This window comes from Macrobrachium rosenbergii, chromosome 4 (assembly GCF_040412425.1).
Source record: "Macrobrachium rosenbergii isolate ZJJX-2024 chromosome 4, ASM4041242v1, whole genome shotgun sequence".
Lineage (NCBI taxonomy): Eukaryota > Metazoa > Arthropoda > Malacostraca > Decapoda > Palaemonidae > Macrobrachium > Macrobrachium rosenbergii.
Genome location: NC_089744.1, coordinates 8747501 through 8760000, shown reverse-complemented (window position 1 = coordinate 8760000; position 12500 = coordinate 8747501). Strand labels below are relative to the sequence as shown.

The 12500-nt window shown below is 38.8% G+C and overlaps 1 protein-coding gene across 15 annotated transcripts in view; it reads left to right on the top strand.

Moving 5' to 3' along the window:
* The window catches only part of larp (La related protein), a 172527-nt gene that overhangs the window by 56486 nt on the left and 103541 nt on the right, over window positions 1-12500 (top strand). The window contains exon 1 of one of the 15 annotated variants that reach the window (XM_067089886.1): window positions 7261-7383. The exons of 13 other annotated variants lie outside the window; for them this stretch is intronic. The gene's annotated coding sequence lies outside the window, so the exon portion shown is untranslated. Of the gene's footprint in view, window positions 1-7260; window positions 7384-12500 lie in introns of those variants that run through there. One more of the 15 variants, XM_067089906.1, reaches the window with a different exon arrangement.

The following is a 12500-nucleotide window of genomic DNA, read 5'->3' as shown; positions in this document are numbered from 1 at the left end:
ATAAAAGAAAAGCAGGAAACCGAGGAAATGAAGGGTCACTGTGGGAAATGTATGCCCACACGCATTCTCTCTCTCTCTCTCTCTCTCTCTCTCTCTCTCTCTCTCTCTCTCTCTCTCTCTCTGGTCCTCGTCAATCTCCAGGTTCTGCTGAACTAAAGGATTGAATAACCCTCCATCTTTTTATTACCATTTGGCTATCTATATCTATATATATATATATATATATATATATATATATATATATATATATATATATATATATATTTTTTTTTTTTTTTTTTTTTTTTTATGACAGTCTTAACTATCACCAGCAACCCACATCATCCAGCATAAAAAAGGATAAGAAAATTCTGTTTAAATTTTCTGCCGTATAATAAAAGTACACAAAGAAACGAGAAAGCAAGTAAAACTTTTTAAAGCTATATTATGAAAGTGGCTACTTTATTAGTTTTGCCTCCTGCCTCTCTTGACTTCTCTCTGAAGAGATGTTTCTGTTTAGAACTGGTCGGGTGGTCGAGATTAAAAGGACTGACCCCCCCTTAATCCGGGACAAGAGAGCTTCCTTGTTCTTTTCCTTTTTCTTCACTCTGGTAAGATCAAATAATTGACTGATGACCACTCTTTATCTTAACCTCGACCAAATGCAGCGCACATGCGCGGGATTGTCCTTATTTTGGTCAGGAGCGGACTAACCCTGTACTCTATATAATCCCGGTGTTCATGAAACTTTGATATCGGCCAGCGCCACATGCCGGGAGTGATTCATGATTACGAGGCACAAGTGCTTTGGTAGAGAAATCCTTTCGATGTGATTTCTCTTAGTGGTGAACTCATAACGCAGGAGCTGGAGTTATTTTCGGTTCCCACGTGGTCCTGCTCATGTTATGCCTCGTGACCGTGGGCATGGTGGTCCTCTTGACGCCAGACTGGTCTCGGCTCTCTGTTACTTAATGTACCCCTTCGGTTGCGTCCATAGAGTGATTAGTCATGCCCGATGCTCTCTCTCTCTCTCTCTCTCTCTCTCTCTCTCTCTCTCTCTCTCTCTCTCTCTCTCTCTCTAAGTCGGCAGACACCTGGAGCACGTCATGGCACTGAGCACTCCACCTGTGAAAGCGCAGGGTCTTGTCCTAGGAAAAATACAAATGACTTTGGGTATGGGATCTTGTATCATATATATACTAATACCTTTACTCAGTGCACGTGTAATGATATGAATTCTGTGCCTAAATTCCAGAAAATAATTAGGAACCCCAAGAAATACGTCAGTTAGGAAATCTGGCGGTTGCACAGCCATCATTATATATATATATATATATATATATATATATATATATATATATATATATATATATATATATATATATATATATATATTATATAAATATAAAAGCCCCTGGATTATATATTCATATACAGTAATTTGAAATTAAAAGCCCCTGGATGTCGATTTCACTTCCAGTAGGGATATTAAAACCTCAAAACATGACGTCCCACCGCCGAATCATCCCGAAGTTGCGGAAGCCACAACTTCACTAGATAAGAGAGTAAATCAGCTTATTTTACTTTTTCGCACATAGTGAATTTAGCCACAGTTCTCCCATGGAGTTCCCGGAGATAACGAAAGATGCTGATATGGCAGAAGGTCATTTGATTGTCGTCGAAGGAACTGGGACTAAAGAAATCTTTCAGATCCCTCTGGTACTGTACAAGTGATGCCTTTCTTTTCTTTTTGTATGCCCTAAAGGCTACTATGAACAGGTGCCTGGAATTGTAATGGGAAGTCCATTAGATAGTCTGCAATTTTTTTTTTTTTTAAAAAATCTGTAACAGGAAACGAACCACCCCCTGTGTACTGCAGCTATAGATGTCATCTATGTGGGAGTGAGGGACATCTTGGCTTCTGAAGATATGTGGAGGGTATTCCATCATCTTAAATATCTGTAAAGGTGTAAAGCTTACGAAGGAAGACTGCCATTGTGATGTTGCAAGCCTCCAAAGAGTGATCGAATGCCCCCAAGTTTGGCTGAACCCCACTATTGCTGGATGCACCCGACTTGCCCTCTCGTATCGTAGACTGAATGGCTTACCTAAGTTCTCAACATCTGGTACAACAGTAGTGAGATAATTGTTATAACAAAGAATCCTCAGTGATTTTAACACTTGAGTAACAAACTAAAGGGCACTAAGATATAAAGTCAACAGAAACCATACCTATTAACCAAAAAGCTTCGAAAACCGTAGAAAGTAACTTCTTCCGACCGTAAAGCTTGCAGTTGTGTTTACAATCTAAGGGTAGTAAAACATCCAAATTCTTACTAGCCACCATCCCTCCTAGTGGATAGAATGCCCAGGTCAGACACCAGTTCAAACGTCCTTCTAAAAATCTTCATTCGTATATGGAAATGACTCAGGCGCAAATGTCGTCTTATCTTTTATGTGTAAAAGGGTGCAGTTAAAAAGTAATTTCTGAAAAAAAAATTATTTCACAGAACTTTAATGGCAACACCTGGAGTTCAGAGCCAACACCTGGAGCATCATTCAATAATTCTAGACCCTAAAAAAAGTGATTACTTGTCTCATCCACTCTATTCTCTTATCAGGCTGGCAAAGCGAACGTAGTTGAAGCGAGAAACCAAGTCGGTACTATTAGGGGAGTACTGCAAGCACATAATATCTATCTACCTGTATCTGTATATATAACATACTAGTAATCTTCTTTCACATGAAGATATATCATTTGGTTGTATTTCACATAGGAAAAAGAAAAATTCAAGTGGTTAAACAATGCCAAAGTTTCGTCCTCCAGTGGGCCTCCTCTTGGAGCGTATATATGAACGTTTAAAGATGTCCATTAGCGTACGAAACTGTTGGGCATTTTTAACCAGTTACATTTTTCTTTTTTCCTGTTTGGAACAAATGTAATATATATAATATATATATATATATATATATATATATATATATATATATATATATATATAAAAATATATATATACATGTATGTATATATATATATATATATATATATATATATATATATATATATATATATATATATATATATATATATATACATATACATATACATATACATATACATATATATATATATATATATATATATATATATATATATATATATATATATATATATATATATATTAATTTTGTATGTAAGTGTGTATACAGGCTTGAGCTCATAGGAACAAGTGATGTTTGCATGTGAAGTACAGCAGAAAAAATTTGAAGCCAAAGGAATGATTCTTGACTGGTTTCACCTTCTGACATCTTCAAGAACACTGGTACTAGTGGCAGAAATTCACATTTCATATGCTAAGGTGAAAATTCGACAGAAGGAAACAATCCTCTTTAATTACAGAGGAAAAGTGTGCCATTTACGAATCTTTTTTTTTTTTTTAGGGGGCAGATGACTTCATTCTTGGAATTTTGATTTTTGATAGGGACATCTGGAAATTTGTACTAGAATTACACTATGAATATGCACCGGTACATTTTACACATTTCATTTGAAATAACTAGATGTAAGTGATGCGTTCCTAAACTGATGTTCTTACTCTTATCAACACTTGCTCATAAAAACTAGACATATTTTTGCGTACAGGTGTTCAGAAAGTGTAGTCTATAATTATTTAGCATTTCCATGGTAAGTATTATCTATGGCAACAGTTTGCGTAATCTGTCAAAGAAAGAATTTAAGTTTTCGTTTCCACACCAAGTGCTCAAATGTTGTCCGTGTTAAATAAACTGTTATTGTGGGAATTGATATTGCTCCATATTTTGCTTTCAGTGGAAACCCACGAATCGAATACCTATTGGTGGCTAGGGGTAGTAACTGGATTTGCTGGAAAATTTGTGTAAGGTGTTTTTATCAGAGTAGGTACGTACACATACGGGAAAGTTGGGTGACCAAACTTTTGATCCAAAATTTTTCCAGTGGCTGTGGGATTTTTTTTTCTTTTATTCAGGTCCTTGTTTATTTTTTCATTACTGAAGAAATTGTTGTCTGTGTATATAGTCACTCGTCGTTTAAAATTACCGGTGCACTAGACCTGCCGAATTGATTATATTCACATCTTCACGAGAAATTCACTGTGCTTATTTTTTTCCAAGTTACGTAGTCCATTACCTCAGGCACAACTCTTGTGTCAACCCAGTCCTTTGTTGGACGACACAGGTTGAGAACGCAATCGTGATTGGCGTTGCCGGTCCAAGACTTCTATTGAATCAACCGTCTCATTTATGTTTTCATTTTAGATCATGGTATGCTTCTCCCCCATCACTATTCCATTGCAGGAATCTCTCTTCAGTGGTATTGAGGATTAGAAATATCATCAGCTTCTCGTAAGTTCTTTAAATGAAAGTTTTGGTTCTCCAATTTTCTTGTATACTCCGTCTGTTTTTTATTATATGCCTCGCTAAACTTAATCAAATGGCATTTCTTCCATTTCCTACAAGGTTTTTGTTTCCATTGATCGTGGAATAATTTATTCATCCCGACATTTATTAAAAAAACATGGTTTACACGTGCGCTCTCATACAGGAAGAATACTTCTTCCTTCCTTCCTTGATTCTCTCTCTCTCTCTCTCTCTATATGTATATATATATATCTATATATATATATATATATATATATATATATATATATATATATATATATATATATATATGTGTGTGTGTGTGTGTGTGTATGTATATTTATGAGAGTACGAACTATGTATAGTATCCATATATTTTTGCAGTAGATTGAATGACTACAGGCAAGAAAACTTGACAACGTCCAGCCAAAGAAAAGGGAGTAGATAAATAACAAACACTTGTCTTCTTTTTCAGTAAGATATTTTATACGTCTCGTTTTCGAAAAACTTAGGGTAATTCGAATATACAGCTGCAGAACGTTGAACAAAATTTTTAATTCAAAGAAGTTTATAGAAATAGTAAGATAATTTGTAATATTCCATGCTAGGAATGTAATTAGTTTTATTTGGTCCAGACGGCGTAAAATTGGTCGCAAAAGGTCCTGTAGAATTAGCCTTGACTTGGCAAAGGGCAACGTAGTAATTCAGGTTAATGGTTTTACACAGAGAAGCGTCCTTGAAACTATTTTAATTACCAGAAGAACAAGTAAAAAATGCGCCGAAGTTTCTTCGGCCCACTCGAGTTTTCTGTACAGTGTATAATGCTGTATGAAACTCAGCCACGGCCTATGAAACTCAGCCGTGGCCCATGAAACTTTTAGCCACGGCCCGGTGGTGGCCTGTGTTGTTAGCACCACTTTCATGATCATGGCTACCTTTAACTGTAAAGAAAATAAAAGCTACTGAGGCTAGAGGGCTGCAATTTGATAAGTTTGATGATTGGAGGGTGGATGATCAACATAGCAATTTGCAGCCCTCTAGCCTCAGTAGTTTTTAAGATCTGAGGGCGGATAGAAAAAGTGCGGACGGACAGACAAATAGCCATCTAAATAGTTTTCTTTTACAGAAAACTAAAAGGGCCGAAATGTTTAACTTAACCATTGCGGCCTGTGTTCCATTTACCTTAAATTACTTCATTTTCTTAAGCCGGAATCTCGTAGGTCATCAAGGAGCTGACTTCACAGATATTGCTTCTCGGTTATAAATTCGTTGTCCGTTTTCTTGTGACTACGGGCTGCTCCATTAGCAAGATCCCCTGCTGACATATAGCTTAATCTAAAACATCTTTATTATTATTATTATTATTATTATTATTATTATTATTATTATTATTATTATTATATATAATGTGAGTGACGTTGCCTGCAAAACGAGATGTTTAGCTCCAATGAAGTGTTTCATTTTTTCCCTTCGTGGCTTGATGTTGCGTACGCTTTACGCTCATCACGTGTTAGTCCCCGTGACACACTCTCTCTCTCTCTCTCTCTCTCTCTCTCACACACACACACACACACACACACACACTCTCTCTCTCTCTCTCTCTCTCTCTCTCTCACACTCACACACACACACACACACACACACACACACACACACACACACACACACTCACTCTCTCTCTCACTCTCTCTCTCTCTCTCTCTCTCTCACACACACACACACACACACACACACACACACACACACACACACACACACACACTGTGTTTGTTTGTTTGTATAGTGCACGTTTCGTTGGTATGAAATTGTTCATCATAGGGTGGAATTTCACGACTGCTTCTTTCCCCTTGCTAATCAAAAGGAAAACGAAATTTTTATCTTGGGAACCTCCATTATAATCGGCTCTTTTTTTATTGTATTTAAATGCAATTTTATCTTGTATGTAGTACTTATAGTCTTTCTTTAGATTTTGACAGGTATTGCGGCTGTAATGGTGAAGTTTTGTTATCTCCACGAGGTCTGCAAGTTGCTGTGTGCAGGAACATTTTATTTTATTTTTTTGTTTCATGTGGCAGTTGAGTAATTTGAATTTTTGGGGGGGAAACATTTTGATACGAAGTAGTGAACTACTTTCATATTTGTTTGTGTATTACTGTGCAGAACTTTTTCAAGGACTATTGATTAAAGTGAACAGGTGTTGTTTTCTCGTACTTAGCCTGGTGATGTTGATTAATAGCCCAGTGGAACGGTTCCTGTACCCCCTTCCCTTCCCCCTTTTAATAATTTGATAAACATTCGTATGAAGTAAATTGACCGAATGTCAGTGATGGAAGTGGAACAGGTGTTGGAAATTTCCGGGAGATATGCCGTAAGGTAGTGGCCACGTGGTCAAAGGGTGTTTGTGATGGGAACAGGATTGGGACTGTCAGTTGTTGGCGGTCATCTCGGGTTATTGAAGATAACATTTAACCCTTTGATAAGGTAAGGTTTTGTTATGTGGAAATGATAGTTGGTCGTTGAGTTTCACCGTTAAGATGTGCATGTGTTTGATGTCTGTACATGTGCGTACGAATGCCGATGGACCTGACATATCAGCATTTCACACTAGTAGACTGAAAATGGGGAAAAGGTTTAGTCAAGCTTGAACACGAAGCACGCTTTAGACTAGAATGATGAGTTCTGTGTGTATTTAACCTACTTGTGTATATCAGTGTATTATTTCAAACCACTGCTTAATACGTGAGATTTGTTGAAAATGCAGACGTGGTTTGCTAATTAAACCCACCAGTAAATGCTCAGCCATGTTGATTATTAAGGTCACGTGGTGTGGGGCGTGGTTACTGCTCGTTACCATAGGCCGTATGGCCATTGGCTTCATTCGTCGCTACTTGCTGTCGTGGTCTCTCAGTTAGGTGTTTGCTGTTGTCACTGTGCTCTGTGATTGCTGTTTGGCGTCTGGTAATGATTGCTACGTGTCAGGAGCGCTGCGACTTGTTACTTTTCACCGTGAGTTCCAGAATAGCGTTGCAATTGCTACTCGTTGCCAAGGGCTACAGCATGGTGAAGGGAATATCTGCTGCGACATCGTTTCCAAATTAGGAACGGTTTCCTTGGCAAGAAGCCTTTGCGGAACCTTTCATTGTTTCTTAACACTACTTTACCGAGTGAAAAACGACACCTCGTAATCCACCCGTATATGAGTTTGCCGTCTTCGTAATTGATATTTTCTTTAGAGATTTATTTCCGTGCAGCGTAAGGAATATCATGGCAAGCACGAGGAGCTCTCGATTCCGGTGAATGTATTACATGCGGTGGAACGTGACGGACCTTTGTGCTGGGTTGCCTAGATAGCTCCTCTTGATGGGTCAGCTTTGGAATATGATACGCTTCCAAGTGCACCTAGTTTATTTTTATTTTCCTGAAGTGTCTGTTTTAGGAAGAAGAATGGTTTTTCTAAGGGCCTGTTAAATTGTAGTGTGATCATACTTGAGTTCCGACTGTTTATCGTTTTCATTGCTTATTTTTTTTTTTCTGCTTCCCTCGTTGCTTTTATGGATGGGGTCCAGTTCCAAAGTACTATGCTAGGCATTTTTTAGAATTGATTTTCCTTATTTGAATCACACCCCATGGGCGATAGTACTGTCAGTGCTCCTCATGCGGTGCGCTGTAGGCATTACTCAAGATTCTGTACAGCGTTCCTTCGGCCCCTAGCTGCAACCCCTTTCATTCCATTTCCTGTATCTCCGTTCATATTCTTCCTTCCACCGTACTTTCCTCAACCCTCTCCTAACAATTGATTCATATTGCACCTGCGAGGTTTTCCTCCTGTTACGCCTTTCAAACCTTTTTACTGTCCACTTCCGTTTCAGCGCTGAATGACCTCATAGGTCCCAGTGCTTGGCCTTTGGCTAAGTTCTATATTCTATTCCATTGTAAAGGAGAAAAGGTTCTGCGTCTCTACGGTAGAGGTTTGCACTTTTGGACACATTTTTACATTTTTTTTATGTCGGTAATGAGCCTGTTAATGCACACGCACACTGTCGTTCGTCTTTCGGAATCTTTTCTACGCGCAAGGTTCCATACGCTGCTAAAAGACTCACCGTCCCTGGGAAAACTGAAATAATTCCGTACACTGCAGGCTGGTAGCACGAATGGAGAGCGCCTCGCACTCTTAGAAGATCCATTAGTAGCGCAGCTGTTTGTCGCAATAGCTGTGATGTTCAGTTCTTCGTTGGCAGTCGACATATGATCAAAAGTATTGATAACGTTATAGTCCTGGTAGTAATGAGAATAACGAACGAAGCAGTGAAAAAAGCAACAGCAGATGAACGTTAGGAATGATGATGATAAGATTTACAACGGTACTCTGTTCATGCAAATTTTCTTTCTAGTCATGTCTGATTTTTTGTCAAGAGCAGTTTTTAATGTTCTTTCCTTTGGTTTGGAAACAGAAAGAAGTGATTTTTATGTTTCCAGTTGTAATTTTGGTCATGAATGTTTTGGGAAACCTGAACAACACTGAATACTTTTCAGGTTGGGCTGTTGTGTAGTTAGACACACCAAGCACGACCGAAATATAACCCAAGGTAATAGAAAATTGAAAGTTGACAGTGAAGTATAATAAGGGTTATATTCAAGCCCAACTTTGATGCCTGTACAGTTTGGTAATTGCAAAACCTGGTTTGAGCAAAGGAGTAGTATCTTATAAAATAAAATTGTAGAGCGCCCAATTATATCCTTCGTCGCATTTCGTTTTATGTTTATGCACATGTCGATGTGAAAGCGTATTAAAGGGCTATTGCCCCATGAATATACAATATAAGAAAAAAGAGTTGTCAACAAGGACGTCGTTATTTCGGCAGTTCCCATTGTTTTCTATGTGATATTTGTTAATGGTTGCTCCTAATTAACTCCTACTGTCGTCATTGGTGCATCGCTTCACAACCCATTGATAAATTTGTAGTTATGATTCCTTTTATAGTCTGCTGTTTCATATTGAACAGTTGTTTGTAGAAGAGAAATTGTTTTTAGTTTTGACTCAAGTACAAGTCAAGTTCCGCTTGTGGCACGTCAGTTATAATGATGGTCAGAACTCAAACCTGGATATTGTGTATCACAGTTATAATTTTTTTTAATATTCTTTAATGACCTGGAAAATCCCGAATAGGTCAGAGGTCAGGCGTGATTGGTTAAATTGGAAGAACTCAAAATAATGGAGAGTATACAATAAATGTTTAAAGTATGAAGTAAAAGTATATTAACGGGAAAACGAACTCATATGCCATGTGCTGTCAATGGAAAAAATAGCAGATGACAAAGTTGCGGAAAAACTATGGTGTCTTTGTGAAAGATTTTCCTTAAACATGTAAAGTTGCTGCACCATGAAGAGTTTCTCTTGGATAACAAGGTATAAACATTATTTATGGGAAGATCAGAGAAATTATTTCTAGCATTTGTTTCTTGAGCAGTCTAACATCACGTTTGTACGAGGACATTTTTAAAAATTATTGGGTAAAAATTTTTGTAAAAGGGGTCCCCATAACGTAAATCGAAAATCGCAGAGTGTAGACTTAGCCATCATTATAGAACAAATATTTTTTAACATCGTTACACATCAGATATTTAACTTTCCCGTGCATATCACTGTTTTTTTTTTTTTTTTTTTTTGAACCATTGATGATGTTTATCAATCTATTTTCAAAACCCTTATTTGTTTAAGAGAACCAGCTGTGTAACGTATCTGAATTACGAATTGTGTTCCATGAAAGTCATGTAGGAAAGTTATTTGGTGTTAAATATTAAAAAACGAGAAATAGATGGTACCTTCGAAAGTAGGTTTACCTCACTCATGTGTGATGTCGGGGACTTCAAAAACTGGGTCTTGTATTTGACAGTTTCATTTATCACGATCTCGTCCTCTCTCTCTCTCTCTCTCTCTCTCTCTCTCTCTCTCTCTCTCTCTCTCTCTCTCTCTCTCTCTCTCTCCTTCGTCATTCTGGTTCTGGAAAAACATTTCTCCCTCTTCTCTTTCTTTGAAAAAGTTCCTTTCATCCGTGTTAAATGTTCATGCACAAAACAGAATCCTAGCAAACAATCATGGATACTGAGAGCGTTTTCAAAAGGAGATGTCAAAACCGTGCGCACACTATGGGTGACATTAGTTAGACCGGTCATAGACTGTTACACCCGTATGTAACCCAACGACCTTTCCTGTGCGAGACTGAATGCGTCAAAACTGTGTATCATCCAACGTAGGCAGGAATGCTATAAAAATGCTATACGTCTGCAGAATCAGAGGGCTTGGTTCCAGATCTGCCGACACGCCCATTACAACTGGAATCTTGCCCTTCAGTTCCACCATAATTCTATAACTGGTGTCGGATATGCTCTACGTCAGCACCTACTCTGTATCATACCCGAGCGGAGCTTGCTCGGATCTCGTTCTTCCACTCACGACCTCTAACCTAAGAAATTGTCTGCCTCACTGTATTTCAAATATTGCGAATCAGCCGACACACATTTAATCATAATTGCTTTCAATGACTGCAGTATATACTATTCAAGTCCACATGGTGAAGGCCTCGACGAGGTGGTTCCTCTCTCTCGATGGGTTGGACTTGCTCATGAGGCAATCTCTCTCTCTCTCTCTCTCTCTCTCTCTCTCTCTCTCTCTCTCTCATAGAAGTATCTAAGTCCCCCCAAGTCCACACGGGGAGGGAAGGCCTCGACGAGGTAATTCTTCTCTCTCGATGGGTTGGAAATGATCATGAGGCAATCTCTCTCTCTCTCTCTCTGATAGAAATAGCTAAGTCCCCCATGTCCACACGGGGAGGGAAGGCCTCGACGAGGTAATTCCTCTCTCGATGGGTTGGAATCGATCATGAGGCAATCTCTCTCTCTCTCTCTCTCTCTCTCTCTCTCTCTCTCTCTCTCTCTCTCTCTCTCTCTCTCTCTCTGATAGAAGTCCACACGGGGAGGGAAGGCCTCGACGAGGTAATCACCCACCCTCCGGCGTGGTGGAACCGATCATCAGGTAATCAGAATGACAACTAGTGTTGGAAATAGTAGTGGCCACACCCTATCAAACCCTTGCTCTTTGTGGGACAAAGGCGAATTGAAGAAGCGGTGAACGTGGTGAAACAACACGAGAAGTAAAACTCTGTCAGTTCCGGACGGCTGAAACGTAAAAATATCAGTCTCAAGACTGAAAGAGGACCATTTCAGGGTGCGCCTACAATTGCCGAGACGCGCATGATCAACTTGCACTTTCATGGAATCTTTTGGCCACAGTTGCATATTGCCAAGTCGACTCCTACTACTGGCTTTAACAGAAATGCGCAGAAGGCCTTCCTGTACTTGTCTGTGCCTTGGGAATTGTATAGCTATCTGCAGGTGAAGGGCATTATGTAGACCGAGTCCGGAATTGTCGTTACTTTTATCCGCGTCCGAGATGCAAGTTCCCTCTTTTGCTGATGCTGTGTGAAACGAGTAATCTGTTCCATGTTGCGAATTATATAAATGATGATTTGGAAATGTTTGTGACCCTAAGAAAAAATAAACCGCAAATATTCAATTCAGATGTATTTTGTCCTTGTTTACCAATGTATGTTTGAAATATTTGATACGCATTTAAAAAAGAAGGCTTTTATTTTCGAAGGCCTTTTAGAGCCATAAATTTTTGTAAAAAGGGAAATTAGACCTTACAGAAGTATATCACACATTCCTTACTATCATATCCCTTCTGCTACGTAGTGGCCCAGACTAATGTCTACCGTGGCATGCAGTTAGAGCATTCTTTCACAAACATACTCTTGAATAATCTCGATAAATAATTCCATGCAATATGGAGAGAGAGTATTTATCCCATTGCAAGGTAATGTCAAACTAGAGTTCTAAGCTGCTTGGTTGAAATATGCGATGCACATATCCGACAGGAATTGATACTGCGCAGTCGGGAAGAGGAAAACGAGTGATCTGATTTTCGCAGACCATAATCTGCTGAGCGATATCTCAAGACAGCTCTCAGCGCTGTTTGATCACATTCGACAGTGTTCGACTAAACACCATTCATATTTCACTGCATACCTAGACCGTGTCATTCAAATTCTGATTGGGCGTTCAGC